The sequence below is a fragment of the Lycorma delicatula genome, chromosome 9, assembly GCF_047948215.1.
Source record: "Lycorma delicatula isolate Av1 chromosome 9, ASM4794821v1, whole genome shotgun sequence".
Lineage (NCBI taxonomy): Eukaryota > Metazoa > Arthropoda > Insecta > Hemiptera > Fulgoridae > Lycorma > Lycorma delicatula.
This window is the reverse complement of record NC_134463.1, coordinates 41,419,100-41,440,298: the sequence shown is the minus strand read 5'-3', so window position 1 is coordinate 41,440,298 and position 21,199 is coordinate 41,419,100. Positions and strand designations below refer to the sequence as shown.

At 29.9% G+C, this 21,199-nt stretch overlaps 1 protein-coding gene across 2 annotated transcripts in view; it reads left to right on the top strand.

Annotated features, from left to right (window-relative positions):
* Window positions 1–21,199, top strand: part of LOC142330080 (alkylglycerol monooxygenase-like) — a 147,317-nt gene that overhangs the window by 81,550 nt on the left and 44,568 nt on the right. The window contains exon 1 of one of the 2 annotated variants that reach the window (XM_075375129.1): window positions 12,383–12,872. The exons of the other annotated variant lie outside the window; for it this stretch is intronic. The gene's annotated coding sequence lies outside the window, so the exon portion shown is untranslated. Of the gene's footprint in view, window positions 1–12,382; window positions 12,873–21,199 lie in introns of those variants that run through there. 2 annotated transcript variants of the gene reach the window in all.

The following is a 21,199-nucleotide window of genomic DNA, read 5'->3' as shown; positions in this document are numbered from 1 at the left end:
TTTCAGTGCTTGGAGCAATTGCACTTGTCTGCTTACAATTTCAGACGCTTATGCACAACTCTATGGACGGTTGATTTTGAGATATTCAGTTCCCGTGAAGCTTTGCAAATGAATTTACGTGGGTTTCTTTGAAATGTTTCTGCGATACGTTCGACGTTCTCTTCTGGATACCCTGTGTCGGCCACTTCCGTGCTTTTTAGCCGCTAACCAGTCTCCAAAATGTTCTCTTTCCATGCCTAATTCTCTTCGCATCTGGCGGGGTATCTCTCGTACATAATCGTCGTTGCATAACCACTATTGATTGAAGTTCCGATTACCACCAAACGACCTGTGCTTTTTCTGCAAGTGTCGTTATTTTTAATCTTACTGTAGTCACTTAGACACCTGGCGTGAATTTCCAAAATCACAATTTTTCAACAAAACTGGTACAGTTCAGCTAAAGATTGGCACCTCTTACGTTTTCTTTTTATCTGTTTAGCCTCCGGAACCACCGTAAGTTATTGCTTCAGAGGATGATATAAATTAATGTAACTGAACTGTAGTCTTGTACAGTCTCAAGTCGACCATTCTTGAGATGTGTGATTATTTGAAATCCAACCACCAAAGAACACCGGTATCCACCGGTTGGCAGCTGGCAACAAACAACATTCATTCCTATTTATTAATTTATACTAGCAGAATAAAAATAGGGCGTTTCAAATGGGACACTTTATGTAATGGCAACGCGATTGTCTACATAAATTCTTCAAAAATGGCTCAACAATTTTTATGCATTGATGGCATTAAATTTTTGAAAATTAAAAAAGGGCGAGAGGTGGTAATCTTTGCCATTTTGAATTTTTGATATTTTGTATACTGATCGCAAAAAATTGAGCTTTAATACAATAGGAAAGTTATTTGAAAAACCAAAGTTAATTCAGTTTAGGGATGGAAGATATTCAACATTATTTCTGAACAGTTTTTTCCTCATGTCTCGAAAACTCATTGATCAAAAAGTTGAATTTGCCAATATACATATCCCAGTTTTTTCTTGCTTTTTGACCCTATCGGATAAAGGGGCATCAGGGTATCCATATTTCCTCCCCCGATAGGATTTCGTAGAGGTGATTAAGGAACTGATTTAGGAAAAATAAATAACAATCAAGTTCATAAGGACAAATCCCTTATCTTGCTTCATTTACTTTCCGCATTGTTTTGTGTTTTTTCAATAAAAATTTATAATTTAAGAATGGATTTATACTTAATTTAAGAATGGAAATTTAGTGTACATGTATTCAATATTTTCTACAAATTAAAAAAAAAATAGAAAATTCCATAATGGCGACCAATTTTGTATTCATTATTTAGTTCCGTAAATATTAATTTTTTATATAATTAAATCAATTAATTATTAAGGCTAATATTGTGAACAAAATGTCCCCTTATTTGTTTAAATCAATTAATAAACAGGGGTGAAAGTTACTATTTTACATTTTATTAGTTTTCTATAAGTTTATAAGCTATAGCCTCCCTCGAGCAACCAACGTTGCTGCAGTTAGATTAAAAACCGGACTATCTGGCCTCGCACCTACATCGGAACTCTCCAGCATGCCAACTCTGCGGCCACGAAACTATGGATGCAGACCATCTGGGGACCTGCAGATCTCTGGATCACTTGCAGAGGGATGATGAAGGCCCCGTTTACACATCAGCCCGTCTATATTGGTCAGCGCGTCACAAAATGGCTCAACAGCCAAGAGTGGGCATTGGCTAGTAAATAGTAAGTAGTTTTTTCTAACATTTAACTGATCATTTAAGGCAGGGAATTTAATTAAAAATTTTCCTTATAAGGAAATCATGCAATGGGTTATTTATTTTACATGAGATAAATATTACAACATTTGGCCCCGATGATTTCTAAAATCTTTATCTAAAATTGATTTCCAGAATTTTCTGTTGTTTCGGAATTAATTTGATCGATTTTAAGTAATAATAATAATTATTATTATTATTATTATTTTACTGATATTAATAACTTTTTTAGTTTAAAATAAAAATCTGTCAAGAGCGAAACCGGGAAAATTATGCAATATTTTCAGGTGTTTTTCATAATCTAAGCGGTTTAAATCCTTCGAGTCGTTTATCGCTGTCTGTAAAACAGGTTAACTTATCATTGTTAAAGGTATTCGCATATCGCTGTTTATTATTTAATCAAAAATCTGTAAATAAAGTTGTAGTATTATCCTGGTTATTTATTCATATATAGTGGAAAAATAATTACATAAAAAAGTATTATTTCTTTTTTTTGGAATGGGGGTAATTTATGATGAAGTTTTGTAGTAAAATTATTATTACATGTTTAAATAAATAAAATAAAATAAAAAATTAAAAAATCTACATTTTTTATTTTTTTCTGCTGCCCCCCCCCCCGCTTTCAAAATCACCTTACAAGAATTTTTTTTTTTATTTTTCTACGTTTACTATGTTAAATGGAACAAACTAAATAAATCGTTACGTAAGATTTATTTTTTAGTTATGTCGTGGGGGGGGGGGGAATTATAATGGTATTTTATCGTAATTTAAAATTATTAAAAGTTCAGAACTTAATTTAATATCTTTAAAAGTTCAGAACTTTAAATATTAAAAGTTCTGAAGAATTCAAAAAATCAAATCTGAAGAGATAAAAAAAAATCGGCTAAAAAATATGCTGCAATAATAAAAAGATAGCTTTTTCGATTTTTGGGGAAGGAGAATTTTAGGGCAACATTTTTATGAAAATAGTAAGATAAACATATACGCATACACTGAGCTTAATGTAAAGGGAGATTATGTTTGCAAAATCTTTAGAAAATTAACCCAAAAAAACCTCCCCCTGAAAATATTGACCCCAAAATTTTACCATGCTGAAACCCGTAGGGGAAGACACCCATCTTATAACGATCCCGATCGCCGCACGACCCCTCCCATCAAATCCCTGATGGGCTTTACTGGAGTTTGTCTTTTAGATCCTCTAAACCTGATAACAAATCAAAGTCATCAATTTGGCCTATGTCAGGATGCCACCGATGCAACTGCCTCTGCAGACATTTCCATTTGTGTACTCAGAGGGTTAAAGAGAGGGAAATCAAATAAAATTTTATTGAATTCCATTTATGACGTGTTAAAGTTGTTGTATAAGGTAATTATTTATAAATTTAAAATAAAAACGATTGAATTTGTCCTCAGTACTCATACGGTTTATGAGTTTTTAATATTTGTTATATACAAAGAGTCTTATATAGAACAAACAAGTATTTAATTCTTCCCGTTTATGCACTTAATTATTTCATGAAATAAACAATTTTAAATGCAAATTTATTAATGCACGATAACGATAGAATATACATACATACATATATATATATGTGTGTGTTCATTTTTACATTTTAATATAATAAATCTGAATTTGATATTGAAATAATTTCTTAGGCAAAAATTATTAGTTTACGAATATATTCCTTTTTTTAATAATTCAGTTATTTTGTTTTACGTCAGACGAAGTTGTCATTAGTTTTTTTTTGTATTTAATAATTAAGCAAAAATATAGGAATTATAATTTTTTTTAATAATGTAATATTTTTGCGGTACTTGAATATTATCTGTATCGACCATCTAAAGAAACTTATATATTCATAATAAAGTAATTTAAAAAAAAAAAAAACATACAAATAAATATCTGTTTTATATATATATTTATTTCAGTATTATTATAAATTTTTATTTTTTTTAAATTTTGTTTGATTTATTGCTAAATAAACGTATTGTAATGACGTAAATGGAAATATTGACGTCATACTTCTGTTTCGACGTAAACATTTGGCAATTTAATTGGATTAGAAGGAAATTCACGACTATTATTTAATATTTTATTATTATTTCATTCTACTATAATTTTGTTCTTAAACCACAAAAATATGTTATTAATTTATGAATAGATGTTATAAATACGTTTAAATCATCATCTATCCGCTTGCACTTAAGCGTACAGAAGACCTTCGGTTACGAATTCTGTTGGGTCAAGTTCAATAACATACTGTTATTATATAACATATTTACGTATTAAGGTCGCGTCTTGTCTCTCAGAATAACCGGTTCGGGTAAAATGGAGAACTGGAATTGTATAGGAAGCTCGTTCAAAACATCATTTTTTTTAACGATAATAATAATAATTTGTTTACGTCACAAGCCACTTTACACACCCTATGTATAAATAGGTGTGTATTAACTTGTTTAGTCTTTTCTGGTAATTTATATATACGATATAAATGACTGCATATAAACGAACGATGCACGATGTTTAAATACTCACTGTCGTCGAATTTTTTTTTCCGGTAGGGGGAGGAAAAAGCTCTGTAACAGCCGCCGCCAGGCCTGCTCTGACGGCAGTGCGGGGCTCACACCCGCTAAAAACCTCTCCCTCTAGTCACGCAGTGACCGGAACCAATCCCTATGGCATGCACTCAGCGCCCGCGTTATCACCCGGGCTCTCTTCTATCCGATTCGATACGATCCCGTGGCGTCCCCCGGGGGAGATTCGACTGTCGTCTAATTAAAATGATTTTTAATCGCTATATATATCTTGAAATTTAGTTTTCAATGTCTGTCATTAAAATTTTTATGAGAGGATTATACTGGTCGTGAAGCAAAAAATCGATTTCCTGTACTTACTGGTATAATTGATTAAGCTTATAAAAAAAACATAAATCGGTCAAAAATTAGAATTCATAATATTTTTCTATAAATTTTATGAAAAGGTTTAATTTTAATTTTAAACCTTTCTTAATCAACGAAACGTATTTCTTTTACAAATTAAGAAAAAACTGCATTCGTTCGCATAATAAAAAAATTCTAAGAAGCGGAAGTTAAAGACAATTAGTTTAATTATCAAATAGCATTTACAGGTAATATGTTTTATAAATATTTTATTTTTTTTATTGGAACTTATTTTTTTCTAAACTCGTTGAAGATTATGCATTTTATCAAAATTTAACTAGGAAAAGCAATATTTGAACAAGTAGATCTTTTTCTTATGGAGCGAGGGTTCACCTTTTTACTTCCTTGTACGAAATAAAAGAAGTATAGAAGTATTGTGATCGCGAAAAATTTCGGTTTTCAGATTTCTGTGGAAATATCCATTTTGACCATTACCGAATCCATTTTGACTAGTTTCGGCGTGACGTCTGTACGTAAGTTTGTATCTCTCATAACTCAAAAACTATTATCCGTAGGATGTTGAAATTTTGGATTTAGGACTGTTGTAACATCTAGTTGTGCACCTTCTCTTTTGATTGCAATCAACTGAACTAAAAGTGTCCAAAAAATCCCAAATATTTTGCAGAGGGTTGTGTTTTGAATTTTTTTGATTGTGGCTAACCGCAGTGCCGGTTTTTCTACACTTTACCGTTTTTTCTTCTGGATCTATTGATACATAGGTTACAACATTCTCTTGTAACAATATTGAAAAGGAAGTCGTCATCTCTCCCGATATCATTTAAAATTAAGTAGAACATTAAAATATCTAAATATTCAAGTAAAAAATTACTAAAACAGAATATTCTACTACATGAGTTAAGTTTTAAGGTAACCGAATCTACGGTAATTGTCTTTTTCCGTTTCCTTTACTGATTGTAACCAAAATAATGGCATGATTGACCTGTATTCAAAAAATCTCTGTACAAAATTTCATCGAGATTGGCTAATCCAGTTTGAAAATACTAAAAGATAACTGTCAAAAAAAGCAAAGTAATTAGGCTAATTGTCCTTCACCCCTGAGTTGAATTGCCCAAATTCATTACCAAAGTTATATACGTGTAGTAGTGCAATGAATTGTTAATTCCCTGCAAGAATACTATTTTGAGTTTAGGAACGACAAAAAAGAAAAAGTGTTTTTTTTGCCTCCACATTTTTATGGGGGTCTAAATAAAACCCACATTCTCAGAAAATTTCTTACCTAAGGAATATTAAATTATATTAAACAATTTTCATAAGCTTTGACCCTCATCATTTGAAATGAATTTTCGTCCAACGAGCCATTTATTCAGGCTTGGGAAGCGGAAGTAATCGCTGGGAATCAAACCTGGCGAATACAGTGGATGGGAAATCATTCGAAGCGTAGCTCATAGAGTTTGCAACAACAACCTGAGATGTATAAGCAGGCGCGTTATCGTGGTGAAAAAGCAGTTTCGATTTTCCCAGATGTGAACGTTTAGACCGAATAGGATCCTTCAATCGGGCCAATAATGAAGTGTAATTCTCCGTAATTATAGTCCTGCCCTTTATCCAGGTAGTCTATGAGCATCACAACCCGAGAATAAAAAAAAAAAATCATCAATTTTACCATAACTCGTTTATTTGTTAACCTATTTTTAAAAATAAAATGCCATTTTGTTCAAAATAAAAAGTTTAATATTTTATCAAATAACATAAATTTTGATATATAAAATGGCCGCCATTTTGTAATATCTGAAGGTATTTAAGTCTTGATTTTTTGATATTTTAAAACTTTATTACCAAGACACTCACCAAATATTAATGCGATTCGGGTATTCGAACATGAGATATAAATTTTTATATAAAAATAACAAAATGACGGACAGGGAGAGAACGAAGGAGAAACTGCCATTTTGCGTAACGATATTTTTTGTTTAGTTTTACAAGTATTATTAATACTATTGTTAAATATAATTTGTTAAAATTTAATGAACACAATTTAGAAAATTTCATTCTCTTGCTCTGTTTACGATTCTTTCTTTGTTAATTCTAGAACTAAAAAGTGTAATTCTAGAACTAATTGATTGTATAAAAAAAATTATACTCAGTAGGAGTAAGAGAGTGAATATTAACAATCTGTCCCTCTCACATTCCCTCACTCGCTCTCTCTTTCTCTCTTCGACGAACTACTTATTCTTAAAAAGGCTGACTTATGCTAATATGTCACGTACGCAAGGAGACAACCCTCTCGTAGGCGGATGTTATAAAGCAGAATAGTAAATTTTACAAATACGTGCACATTATCCCAGAACCCTGATTATTAAAACGACTTCGCTTTCTCGGTTCAACCACTAAATTTAGTTCTTCCGCTGTTGTATACAAATTTTTGTACTCATACTCACTGACTAAATCGTCTTCAAGTATTCACTAGGGATTCTTTCTTACAGTTTATTTATTTTGTGGTTTTCCGTATCTTAAATTTTATTGAAGATTTGTTAATTAAAAAATATTTCGCTAATTTCATTCGCTTTCAATAATATAACCATCGGTATTTTTTTTTTTTTTTTTGAATAGAAATTGGAAATTTTCTATAGTGTGAAAACGCATAGTCTGGCCGGAATTAGGTCCCGAGAATTATAAAGGGAAGGCTGAGAGGCTACAATTACACCATGAAAGTCTACAGTTAGATTTTTTTTCTCATAATTCCTTTTACTTTCCCGTCTACCGCTGTAGTAGTAGAAGGGAAAGTATTATAATCGATCCAATTTGGACATATGCGGTTTTCACCAGATTTTGACATTTTGACACCTAAGGGTTCCAAAAAACCGGATGGAAATTTTCCGGATCTTCGTATGTACGTGTGTGTGTTCGGGGTGTTTCGGCCGATTTTGACCAAACTTGGTAAGATTATTTCTATATATGGCGTATTGGTGCCATTAAATTTTCAACTTAAAAGGTCATGGGGGTGATGCTGTACAGCAAGATCACCCACAGTATCTCGAGTATTTCGCCTAATCAAGGTCTTTTTCTTATACACATTTGTTAACAATTAAAAAAAATAATATTTCAAACAAAAATTATAGAAAAATCGCACCCACACCATACCACAAGGAATTCTCTAAATAAACTAATGGCTAGGTGGGTATACTGCGTTAATAGTACTCCCCTTCACCACAAGGAGCACTAGAGTAGCACTGCAGTACATCTGCTGTAGTGGTTTGCTATGTTGTGACGTCACCGGCGAGCGGCAGACTTAAATAAATGAATAATATTTAAAGTGTAAAAATGCATTTAAAGTGGCCGCTACACCCGCGCGAATGAAATACGGTATGCGCGCGCGCTTTAGTTATAATCATTGAACAAAATAAACAAAAAATATTGTATTTAAATAAAATGATAGATATTTTTAATTATTTGTCTAGCCGTGCATCAAAAAAATGCCGCGTGACGGGAAAGTCCTACAACTGTGTCGTCAGTTTTTTTATTTTGCATAAGATTTAACCGACCTAGCCGGTTTTACCTAAACCTGAATGGTGTTTCGTACACTTCTAATTTTTTTATTATTTTAACCGGTTTTATATTTTTTAGCAAACTATGATCCAGTGATCAAATTAGGAGTTTACCGAGCAGAAATGATACTCCAGAAATACACAAATTCATTGCGGAAGCACCTCAAACTCTAAAAGGAAGTGTCGCGACGGATTAATAGGCTAATTTTGATTTTAATCTTCTACGTGTAATTTTTATACGATTCCTGAACAATCATTTTTCTTTTAGGAAACGAATCACATGCGTTAGACTTTATCTACTCGAAATAATTATTTAGATTTTTACTGTGTTTTTCAACTGGAAGTTTGTAAAGTTTAGCTTAAGTAACTGTGAAAAATAAAGTATTTAAAGTTATTCGTTATGATATGTTTATATTTATATTGTGAATTGCGAAATGGTTTTTACGCTGTGCAGGTGTGGCTAGACCACGAATAATAAAGACCATATCGTTGGCTTGGATTAAACTATGCTAAGTCTGATATATACATATATATGTACACTAGATCTGTAAATAAAGTAATGAGACTAGATTTTTTTGGTAGTCAAAGTAGCAACACTGTAAAGTTAATAATCGTATGATTATATGAACTGCTGATTTTAGTCTATTGTTGCCACGTCAGACGTAAACAAACTTTTCGTGAAACGAGTTTTTGTTTTCGTTACAAAAATGAATGATACTAATTATAAGCAACGTTGTTCAATCAAGTTTTGTGTTAAATTCGGTGAAGATGTTACTGAAACTTTTTTCAAAATTGAAAAGGGAGTATGGAGATGACGCACGAGCCCAAGTTTTTAGGTGGTTTAAAGCATTTTCAGACGACCGGGAATCAGTTGCGAACAATCCACGTCCTGGAAGATCGTTAATGTCAAAACGTGACGGCAATATTGAGCGAATCACACTTGATACGTAACGACCGGGGATTAACTGTTAGAATGATTGGAGAACAATTGAATTTGAACCTTACAACAGTCTATCAAATTTTGACAAACGAATTGTACATGAAAAAAGTTTGTGTAAAATTTTTCCCAAAAAACCTCATTTTTGAACAGAAAAACAACTGGTTGGAAGTGTGCCGCGATCTTCTACGGCGAATTGAGACTGATCCTGATTTTCTAAAACATTTTATTACTGGTGATGAATCTTGCATGTTTGAGTACGACCCAGAAACAAAACGCCAGAGCAAGGAGTGGCACACTCTAAACTCACCAACCCCCAAAAAAGCAAAAATGAGCAAATCAAAACCATGTTTATTCGTTTCTTCGATAGTAATGGCATTGTTCATAAGGAGTTTTTGCCTACAGGACAGACTGTAAATCAGTATTTTTACCGAGAAATTCTTGAAAGACTGCGAAAAAGAGTTGCCCGCATGAGACCAGCCATAAAAAACAACTGGATTCTGCATCATGACAATGCACCTTGTCACACTGCACTCTCAATTAATGAATTTTTGGAAAAGAAAAACATTCCTATAATTCCTCAACCACCTTATTCACCTGACTTGAGTCCCTATTCCCTGTTCCCGACTCAATAAAAAACACCTCAAAGGACACTATTTTGAAACAGTAGAAAACATTAAAAAAAAATGTAACCGGCCATCTGAGGAATATTCTGGTTTCTGAGTTCCAACACTGCTTTGAAGAATGGGAAACCCGTTTGAAGCGTTGCGTGGTTTCCCAAGGTATCTATATCGAAAGTGATATAGTCCATATATAATTGGATTCTAAATAAAACGTTTTTTTGAATCAGCCTCATTACTTTATTTAAAGATATATATATATATATATATATATATATATATATATATATATATATATATATATATATATATATATATATATATATATATATATATATATATATATATACACATTAAATCATGCACGTTTTGTTTTAATCATCAAATAAATGAGAGTATATTTTAGTTCATGTAGTCGGTTTTGCGGACTTTTTATTACGGGCACTTAAAATCACTTTAATTTTTTCTTAAATCAATTTTTTAACAATGAAATCATTTTTGGGCGCCCTTTTATCGAAGTACCTATGTATACATTTCAAAAGAAAGAATAATTGAACACGAATATTAATACACTGGAATTAAAATACAAAAATTTAATGCGTCCATTACATTATTTAATTTAATGTGCCTATTAATGTAAACTGCCAGTAAATAAATAATAATACTACGGTTTTATTTTCGAATTATCTATTTTTGTTTAGATTCTGATAAATTATACAGTAATATATTCTAACATATCATTATTTTTTAATGTAATCTTACAATTAATATCAAATTAACCTGCGGGTACATAACTTAAAAAAAAAAAAATTATAATAGTTTTTAAAAAAAATATTATTACGTACGAAGATTTAATTAATAGTATTAACTGTTAGAAAACTGGAACTGACTTTGATGTTTTATTTTAATGTAATTACAGTAAAAAAAAATAACTCCTACAGTAAACAAATCTCATTAGTTGCCTTGCTTCCCTTCCTAAAGTTGCAATCTACGTGCTTGCTTACAAGTATAAAATTGGGAAGAAAGCCATAAAACTGTATCGCAAACCGACATCGATAATAACAAACGAAAAAGTGTAGTATTAATGAAAATAAATAAAAAATCGTGCTATCCAACACGTATTATTATAATAACAACTTTATAAAGTAATAGAAAATTAAACTTTGATTAATCTGTAAATTAATATCTTTAGAGTTAAGGATTTTTGTTCGAGTTGTAGAATGGAAAATATTACATACAAAAATATTAAATAAATTTAAGAATTATAATTTTTAATGAACATTAATAATTTATTAATTTAATCGAGGTCCCTACAGATTGCTCCGTATATTTAAAAACATTTTAAAATAAAGAACAAGTTGATAACGTTTTAGAAGCATAGAATTAACAGAAAAAAGCTGACGACTATAGGTTGTTCTGATCCACGACTAATATACACACACAAAACATAATTTAAAATATTTATCATTTTATTTAAATATAATATTTTATCGTTTATTTAATTCGATGATTCTAACTAATGCGCGTATTTATTCCTACCACTGGTTGTTCGAAAAGAGATGTAGCGGTTTTAATCCAGGAAATAATCTTTTGTAAGGGTCCAGGATATCATCAAAGACTGAAAGAAGCGTAGAAGACGTAATCGAGTCGTGAAACAGGAGTTATCCTCGATGATGGGTCGCAGAAACAATTTTCATTTTCAAGCGAGATGACGATTCTTATCGCAAATCGAATACCGAATACGGCGTGAAATGATTCTACGTGATATCGAGGGTAACTGGCTCTGCCTGTGTTTTGGAGGGGGGGAATACGAAATGGAAGTTTGGTAGTGTATGAAAAATGTCATGTCTGACTGGAATTCGAACCCGGAATCTTCGGATGAAAGGCCGAAACGCAACTACTCCGCCGCGGAGATCGGAAAACGAGTATAAAACTTGCTCATTTTATGCTTAAGTTGAAGCGACAAGCAAAAAATGAAACACCAGTTTTCTGAATACAATGAAAGGTTATAACGGAAAAACAATGCCGAAACTCATCCATGTCTGAGCGAGTTGAATCATGCTAGAAAGGTAAATATGAACTATTGACTTCTAAAATTACCATTAGTATTTATTTTTCTAAGTCGTAGTTTTTTAAGAGACTATAAATATAAGTAAATTAATTTAATTACAAAAATTAAAATCAATTTAATACAATACGTAAATTGATTAAATTATTGGTTGCGATTTAAAAAGATAAAATGGATAATCAACAAATATAAAATAAATAACAACATAAAAGATTGGTTACATAAACTGTATTTTCTTTTGTTTTAATAAAATAAAAAAAATAAAAATTGTTGATGAACGTAAGTAATTGTACAATCAGGGTTATAGTAATTATTTTTATTCTGATTTACGTTGCATTTCTTATTTTAATAATATAATTACTAATGCCGCAGCTTACAATTTAGATTGTAATTTCTATTTGTTTGTTTATCAACTGGAATTGAATGGTTTTGTAATAATAGTAATGATTACTGTTCTATATTACTACTATAAACAGTATAATAATAGTTAATACTGTTTTGCTCGTTAAACCTGTCTGGTTTGTATATGTATGTATGCGCAGAATCGTGAGCGCGTTGGTAAGTAGCTGAAGAGTGGAGGTTGTTTTTGTGTTAGTATATTTGTTATTTAAAAAAGCCGAATTCTGTAACAGTTTTATCAAACGTTCTTTAGACCTGAGAGTTTATGCGCGTGGTAGACGAGCCGATTCTTTTATTTTCAAAACGCTTACATTCTATGTTACAGTGTGTTGATATTAGAAGAAATATTATTACATTTTAAATTAATTTCGAGCATATTATTAAAATTTTTAAACATTTTTATAATTATTATTTATATACATATATTTTTAGTAAATCAGAATTGTTTTAATTACATCTTTTGATAATTATTTTAAAATTTAAAATAATTTTACAATATGTAGACAATTAATTATTTGCGGTAAATATTTGTGTTCTTGTTTATTATTAAAAATAATAGAAAAAAAGTACGACGAATGTTTCTTAAACATCTATTTCAGGAGATATATCAGGTAAGATTTTTTTTTTTTAAATTACTCTTGTTTATATATGTGATTAATTTTTGAAAACTCTTGTTCACTCAACAACTTTGTACCACACACACACACACACATGTATATATGTATATATATATAAATACATACATACATACATATATATCATTAATAAACTATTTTCAGTAATAAAATTATACTTTCTGCTTTTAGTTTTTAAACTAATCCATAAATTTATAAACATTCATTTTTTTAAATAACTTCATGAACATACATCTGTACGTACATATAGATATTTTTTTTCATCACTATAGTACCTCTTTTTGAAGATTTATTTTCAGTTTTTTGTTTGTGACAGTAGATAATGAAAATTATTTAAGACAGTTAACTTTTGAAACTCAAATTAAATCAAATTTATAAATGAATGATTTTAATAACTGACTTTAAAGTTTTCTCAATTCCTTATGACACTGAGATGGTTGTAAGTGATCGAAGTACATTATCATATTTATAAAATTTGGTTAATTTAATTATTTCAAACATTTATATTTTTAAACAAGATTTATTCTTTACAATTAAGTCCTTTTTTAAAATTTAGTATAAACACTTTTAGTTAGTTAGGGGAATGACTTAGAGCCATATTTCAAAAAGTAAACTTCTTCGAAAATTGTTGATTTGAAAAAGAAAAGTTGTTTTCTGTGATTTTGGGACCTCTTTCAGATAGTCCGAGCCCCTAATAATAAAAATTAGAAATATTTCTGAAAAAGTAACTGATAATAATATCTTTTAAACTAAAAAAATTGATTTTTCCAATAATTTTATGAAAATTGTTTGATGATGCTAAACTTTGTTCAAAAATATTACACTATTCATGACTATAAAACATACTAACATTTTATCAAAATTATAGAAATTATTTTTAAGAAATACAGCTTTTAAATTTTGAAAGATATGTCATGTTATGGTTATAAAAATGTATTGTAGCTTCTAGAGTTACTTAGGCCAGTACGTAAATAAAACCTTGGTTAATTACATCTCATTCAAATATTATCTATATACAGTGTTTTTCTATTCTGTTGCGCTAATGAACCAACATATGTCAGTTATATGATGGATCTCTTTGGTAGAGCAGTAGCATCATACCTTTTTCATTCAGAGGTACCAGGTTTACATCCACTATAAAAATATCTATATCATTTTCCAACAAGAGTACTTTATGTGGTGTATTAATTATAAATAAAATCAATCGATTCCTCACACATGTCATTATAATATATTTTCTCATACTATATCAAGTGGAGACAACACATATAATATAAAAAGGTATATACAAACTTGTTGCTTTACACTTCAGTTACAATCTTTCTTATGATTATGGTACATGTAAAGCATCATAAGTTGCTTTCTCTGAGAGCATTTCATTTGCCCAACCCCCTGAACAGAATGATAACTTCTCTTAGATCTGAATATCACCTACATTTCACTATACTTAGTATGTTGTTAACTAACTTAGTATGTGATTGTATGCAACATTATAACTGGCTCATGGAAGGAGGCAATGGGAAACTCCTTCACGTTTTGTTTTCCCTTAGTAATAAGATATTTTTATTCATAAGAACAGCTATGTGATTTTTGGGAGTGAGGAACTGTTATGGGTAGGATATATACAGTTACTTAGGTATTAAATTAAAAAAAATTATTTATATATATTTTTTTAATTTAATTTTATTTACTTCTGTTAAATTTCAAGTTTACATATTTCTATATTTTTAACCTAATATAAAAATAAATATGATATTAAATAATTTTCCAAAAATAATTTACTTTGCGATGATTTTTTTAATAAAAAAATCAAAAGAAATAGATAAATCTGTACATTTTATCAAATTCAACAAAATAATAATAACGAATCATGCATAATCAAACAAATAAAATATAAAAATTGTCATTTACTACAACAAATTAATAATACATCAGATCAATAAACAAAATAATAAAAAATATACATTGTAAAATTTACAGTAGAAAACAGTTAATACCAGTTAAAATGCCTTCATATGGAGGTCTAAATAAAAATAGCTGAGGTCAAACTGAGTGAAACTTAATATATGTTTACGTACACATTTATTTAGCGTTATAAAACAAATATTTGTCAAAAAACAAATAGTAAATTAAGCTTACTTAAGTTCCTGAAGCAATACGTAATGATGGTTCCGGAGGTTAAAAAATAATGTATTATGTAATTAAATAATGTAAATTTACACTTTGATATTTGCGCAACCAATTAAATATTTTCATTTAATAAGGATAGGTAACTCCTTTTAAGTTTTAAGTTTTTTTAATCTTTTTTTAAGTTTTAAGTAATTTTTTCATTAAAAAAATATGCTTAAAACAAGTTTAGTGTAATTATGATTATGTTACATCAAGGTCTTAATTATCAAGGTTTCTAGCGACTTTGCCAACAGTTTTATCCCATGTTACCAGAAAAATTGAACTACAGCATAATTTATCACATATATACTTCAGATAATAAGATGAAAGAAACAGTAATAAAAAGTGAACAGAAAGATGTGTAGAAACATTTTTGTGACGTATTTTTATGTTTCTTAAAAAATAATTGTTATATAAGATATCTATATAATTATTGTTATGATCTTGGGTTCATTTTCATTAGTCTTTCTCATTATTAAGTAAGGTTAAGCTTGAATGAGGTTACAAAGCCCTTTTCTTCAGTAAAGATTAAATAAAAATTTGAATTTTGATATCCATTATTTACAGTTGTTTTAAATTTTTTTAAATTACAAAGTACTTTTTTAAATTGGTGAACTCATAAAATATATTACCTTTGTCTTAAATTTTCTGCGGACACCTTCAAGAAGCTTAATATAACACCAATTCAGACAGTCTTCAGAGATCCTGAAGACGTTTAATATTGAGGGAAACCACCTAGTTCAGATGAAGGTAACCTACCGGGTTGATCTAATGGTGAACGCGTCTTCCCAAATCAGCTGATTTGGAAGTCAAGAGTTCTAGCGTTCAAGTCCTAGTAAAGCCAGTTATTTTTACACGGATGTGAATACTAAACTGTGGATACCGGTGTTCTTTGGTGGTTGGATTTCAATTAACTACATGTCTCAGGAATGGTCGAACTGAGACTGTACAAGACTACACTTCATTTGAACTCATACATATCATCCTCATTCATCCTCTGAAGTATTATATGAACAGCAGTTACCGGAGGCTAAACAGGAAAAAGAAAAGTTCAGATGAAGGTTAATTTTTTTTATAATTTTACCTGTTTGAAATGAGTACTGTAGCTGATGTTTTGTTTTAAATATTTTCAAACAAATTATTGTTTGATCTTTATTCAAATTTTTAAATTACAACAATTTATTTTATTTTTAATGTTTGAAACTATGTATTAATGTCTGTAAACTGTATAAAAAATATCCAACTTTAAATTATATCAGCCATAATCAATGACATTTTCAATATACTATATTTTTTTTTTATAAATCATTTGCAGTCAGATACTACATGAGGAATCCTTTTTTTTCTATTCATTAGAGCAAGTGAAATGAGTAAAACAAATAACTATTTTTGTAAATTACATGAATTTTAATAAAATTAATTCATTTGTTATCAAATAAATTTGTTATCATTTGTTAAATAATTTGTTATCCCATTAGATGTAAACAAATATAATTCCAGTTTCTGGTCTTAAAATAATTAAATTCATGTTAAAAGTTACGATATTTTTTCTCATATCTGGTCAACTAGCTTCAAATTATACACTTTTTTGCTCCAGTATGTGATCAACTTTTCGCCTATGGTACTACACAATTTACTGGAAAGTTTGCAATCTAGTAGATGCTTGTCATTTTGTATCTAACCCATTCACACAGGTATAAATTATGTTATATTAATAATTATTACAAGATAATTGTTACACTAGTTAGGGTATAAATTATTTTGGTTTCAACCAATTCAAAGACCTTTATCTAATGTTTTTCTTTCTGTGCGATCATGCCGGCTACATCTTGGCTCCATTCTGTAATGATATGCTAGCTCATTCTATAGCTCAACAGACTGGCGATGCTGCCTGCAAAAATTTCCATAGACTGTTGTTTTCCTGAGGCATCACATCAAAAGCCCTAATATAGTGGCTTAGTTTTCCATTGCTAAAGTCTGGTGTGCTAATCCTCCTAAAAATTTAATAGCTAAAAGAAAAATTTCATCTGTAAAGGACATCATTTCTTTTAGAGAAAGCAACTCTAGTTTACTATCATTATTGTACCTTAGATCTTTACATATAGTTATAAGAAAGATTGGGACAGATAATACAAAGCAATAATAATTAGTGTACATCTTCTGTAAGAACAAATACATCATAAATAATGTATTCGTTTATTAACTAAAATCATGACCAGTAAGAATTACAAATCTTGTAACAGTTTCTCATGAGAAATTTCTGCGCTGCAGTTTTCCACGGACATTTTTATTCTTCCACTTATAATTTAGTTCAAAATGATTCTTTTCAAAACTACTATTCAAAATGAATCATATTCCTTGCATTACCACGGTCATACATTGTTTTCAATTTTTATTGATAAATTCTTCTGAATTTTAACTTCGATAACTTTTGTCAAATTTTGAGAAAGAATTAAAAGCGAGATTAACTGATTTGGGACATAAGGATAATATTAATTGAATGTTACACGTGTAGCTGGTAATGGCGGCGCACACGAGTGTTGTCTTCACAAATGTAAATAAATAAATCATATAATAAATTGAATACTAAATAAATAAGATATAATATTTATTAATAAATAATACATGATTAGCCGTACAATAGTAGCTTTTCTATTTCTATTGTTTTAAATTGTTTTGATGCATTTTACATGCGTTAGTTTAAAAATGTTAATAATCGTTTGAAATGCTGCATTAGAAAATATATAATTTTGTTTGGAAAGGTAATAATGACTGTTACAGAAAAAAAAATTATTGGCCTTTATTATTATTTTTTTTTTTTAATGAGGAAACGTAATTCAGCCCAAATTTGGCTGAAAGTCTTTTCAAAATATCATGAAACCAAAATCACTTTTTCAGTATCGTTTATAGTGACATCGGATATAGTGACAATAAAAACTTTTCTCTTGATAAGTTTGGTATGCTGTTAATACAAAAATACAGTATGTACTTTGTTTATAACATCGGTGTAATCACATATCTGTTATTATGACATTTTTTCTGCTGGAATGCAACATTTTATCGCGTATAATGACGGTGGTGAAGTGACTCATCAGTAACGTAGTATATTTACATTTTAGCTACAGAAATATTTTTATGTTTAAAACGAGTCGTATTTTCTTTTTTACCTGCATATGTACTACAGTTCTTTTTTTCTTATCTTCTTCCTGTATCAGATTATTGTAAATTGAAGCAGCCACACTCAGTTGTTATTAATCTTTTGCTGTGATTGTTTCATATCGTGCGGGTACAGTATTTTATTTTACGTATCCTGTGGTAATATATTTAATAGTGATTTAATTTTGACTTCACAAAAAACATCCAAGATAGGGGAAAAGGCGCACGTTATCTGGCGGTTAGAGAGTAGTGAAACTAATACGGACATTGCACAAGAATTAGGCGTGGGTCATTCAACAGTATCGGTGATATGGAAGAACCGTGAAAAAATAAAGATGAATTTTGAATAAAATTCTATGAAATCAAAAACATTACGGCCTAAAAAAATTACATCATTTTTACATATGATGTGGACCAAACACTGTTAAAATGGTTTAAATACCAAAGGGCTAGTGATATTTTTATTAGCGGCTCCATATTGCAAACTAAGGCGAACGATTTTTCTGAAAAATTCGGTAAACCACGTGAAATAACTTCAGCTTGGATACAACGGTTCTGTCAGCGTCACGGTGTTGTGTCGAGGAGAATAACTGGCGAGGCCGCAGCAGCTCCAACCGCTGCGTCAGAAAAATGGCTAGAAACCATTTGGCTAAAATTGAGGGCTACTCGGACGAAAAAATCTGTAATACTGATGAATCCGGTCTTTTTTTTTTAAACTGACCCCAGAAAGAACCCTTCCCCTTAAAGGCGAAACGTGGTCGGGGGGACATTTATCAAAAGAAAGACTAACGTAAGTAATTGCTACAAATATGACTGGAACTGATAAAAAAACTACTGGTTATAGTGAAAAGTGCCAAACCCCGCTGTTTTAAAAATTTTAAATCGTTTCCTGTTATGTACGAAAGTAACAAGAAAGTTTGGATGATAAGCGATATCTTTACTTCTTGATCACGAAAATGGGACCGTGAAATAATGATTGAAAATGACAAAATACTGCTACTCACCGACAACTGTCCGGCTCATCCACACGTTGAAAATCTTTCGTGTATAAAGTTAGTGTTCTTACCACCGAAAACAACAGCAGTCTTACAGCCTTTAGATCAAATCGGTAAAAGTCGGCAATCAAGCTGTTATGATGATTTACAACAGTTATTAAAATATTGTGATTCATAAAAAAAAGAACAGGATGAAAGTTCTTTATAGTTATCTAAATTAAAAAAAAATAATCAAATATGAGTTAGTAAATGTAATATTTATTGTTTATTTTCAAGTAACTATGAAACTGTTGTTTTTCCAGCAATGTCGTTTAAAGAATAAAACTGTTGCAAAACCAATAGCTGCTGGTTTTAGGGTTGAGTTATAAAATTGCTTTGACATTTCTTAATGGAATAGGCGTGTTAGCAAATGCAATTTCAACTCTACTGACAATTTGGCTATAAAAGTGTTCACTAATGACAGTACAGGTAAAACTAACTTAACCCACCGGGTTGGTCTAGTGGTTAACGCGTCTTCCCAAATCAACTAATTTGGAAGCCGAGCGTTCAAGTCCTAGTAAAACGAGTTATTTTTACACGGATTTGAATACTAGATCGTGAATACCGGTGTTCTTTGGTGGTTGGGTTTCAATTAACCACACATCTCAGGAATGGTCGAACTGAGACAGTACAAGACTACACTTCATTTACACTCATACATATCATCATCATTTATCCTCTGAAGTATTATCTGAAAGGTAATTTACCGGAGAGTAAACAGGAAAAAGAAAGGAAGAAAGGTAGAAGAACTAGTGGGAAAAAATTATGTGCTTTATGGGTTCTTCCTCTTAAGTTGTAACAAAAACTGGAAAAAAATACAAACTTATAAAAAAATATTTTAGATAAACATCATTAAAAATTTCATATGGATTAAATCTTTGTTCTTGTTAATAGTTATTAAAATTTATGTAAATAAGAGAATACTACAAAGATAATAATTGTTGAATGATAAGGGGTAGTGTCTCAAGTTTTACTTTTTAAATGTTACAAAGCCTAATTTTTAATCAGGGATAAGATTCATATAAATGAATAAGTTTGTTACCTTAATGGTCAGACTTTCTTATACATATTTAGATAGCCTAATCTAACCTAACCTAACCTATTTGTAATGGTATGAAAGTACTGGTGAAACTTTAGATTCTGAAACTTTAAACTTTATACAGAGTATAAAAATATAATTTGTAATATTATATTATTCAAAACATTGTTCTTAATGACTTATAGTGATAAATATCCAAAGGAAGTATTTTTTCACTCAAATTTTGTTTTTTAATTGTCAGATATCAAATTACACCACACACATCATTATATAATTCAGAAACACACTGAATCATATAAAAAGAAATAAAAATTATAAAGGTTTTTGATAAATATAATATGAAAACTTCTCTGATTGTTATTTATTATGTATATATATATTTTTTTTGTAAGTAATTTAAGTTATTTAGTTGATTAAACGGTCTATGAATTAAACAGTCAGATAAGATTTGCATTTTTCACATGCTGAAATAATTCAATAGTGGTATTGATAAAAAAAAATCTGTAAAAAAAGATTTAATTAAGCATCAGCAATTAGTTGCAAAATGAACAAAGAATCAGATTTCAAAATTAGCTGAAAATTATACATCAGTGAAGTATTAAACCTAATACTAACCTAACCTAACAACTGTTATTTATAAAATTACAAACACTATTTGTCTTTCCATTTGTGTGTATGTATATATATATATATATATGTACTTGAATGCACATTTACTTGCACAGCATGTTCAAGTAAATGATTTAGTTATACTTAATTAGTTTATTGTACCTTAACTTTGTATTCAAAGTTGTTGTAATACATACATTTTATTAATGAATTAAACACTGTTTATCTATTTAAACTATGAAACACCTCTTGGCACACCTCCTGTAAGATGCTGTTATATTCATTTTGTGTTGTGC